The 1,117-nt window shown below is 30.6% G+C and overlaps 1 protein-coding gene across 1 annotated transcript in view; it reads left to right on the top strand.

The window, feature by feature from the left end:
- LOC119587766 (rhodopsin-like) overlaps window positions 1-1,117 on the top strand; it is a gene marked incomplete in the record, with an annotated part of 44,239 nt that overhangs the window by 20,728 nt on the left and 22,394 nt on the right.

The following is a 1,117-nucleotide window of genomic DNA, read 5'->3' as shown; positions in this document are numbered from 1 at the left end:
CCCTAGATTCCAACTAAAAGAAAAAAAAAAAGCCGACAATCCAGCACATTTTTTTACCCCCCAAACGCGAGGAAAAAAAGGTTTCAAAGGTCCATGCGTATAAAATCATCTCACTCGGTTTTTCCAGTGAAATTTAATTTGGTGTGGTGATAGCAATACTTTAAACAAGGGCAGTAATTTGTTGCGAATTAGTAGTGAATGATGTATTAAAGTATGTAATAGAAATAGAACTGGTAACATAAAATAATGCAGTGTGGAAATACATTTAGAAAACAACATGAACCAAAGCTATATAGCATGGTATATATTTTGTATAAAACATCAACATTGCGTTTGGGTAATATAAAAAAATGGAAAATCAAATGTTACTCAAATGCAACACAGAAAACTCATTTACATACGTTGTACATGATATATACCATTATTTACAAACTCCATGATGGAAATGTAATTATGCACAACGTCTGGATTCCAAATTCGTTTTTTTTTTTTTAATTCCTTGTCACATTCAGGGGATTATAACAAAAACCCAACAATTTCGAAATTCAAAAAAGTGTCTGTCCAAAAATAAGTTTTCGGGTTTTAAGTTTTAGGGGTTTTTTGTACCCTCATTTGCTTTTTATACCCATGGGAATATAGAAGATAAACAAAATATTTGCAATACAAAATAATGGTTGTAATAATGTCTTTGTGTTCTGAAAAGAAGTATTTATATGACTGTAGATTTTTTTTTCAGGATTGATGTTTAACCTTTTGCAGGGAGGGAGTTTGAAAAAACCATTGTATAAATTTTTACTCTTAGTCTAATCAAGAGTTTATTGAATAGGGTATAACGGGGGAAAATTTTGTTTAAAAAGTGCGAAATGTTTTAGAATGATCACTCAGTTCATTCTGCATATTTCGTTCATGAAAGTCTAACGGAGCATTTCCGTCAATTTATGAAATAAAAAATAACAGTGCGAGTTAATAATAATATAACATCTTACTCAAGTATAAATCAGTACATTTAATACATCCAATAAATAAAATACCCAGAGATCGAGACCCCAGATCCTTAGTAATAAGTTGAGAGAATGGTTGTTGCTTAATATTAGATGTTGCAGTCGGTTGCAAAATA

This window comes from Penaeus monodon, chromosome 23, assembly GCF_015228065.2.
Source record: "Penaeus monodon isolate SGIC_2016 chromosome 23, NSTDA_Pmon_1, whole genome shotgun sequence".
Taxonomy (NCBI): Eukaryota; Metazoa; Arthropoda; class Malacostraca; order Decapoda; family Penaeidae; genus Penaeus; species Penaeus monodon.
Note: the sequence above shows the minus strand (reverse complement) of the source record. Positions and strands in the feature narration are given on the sequence as shown.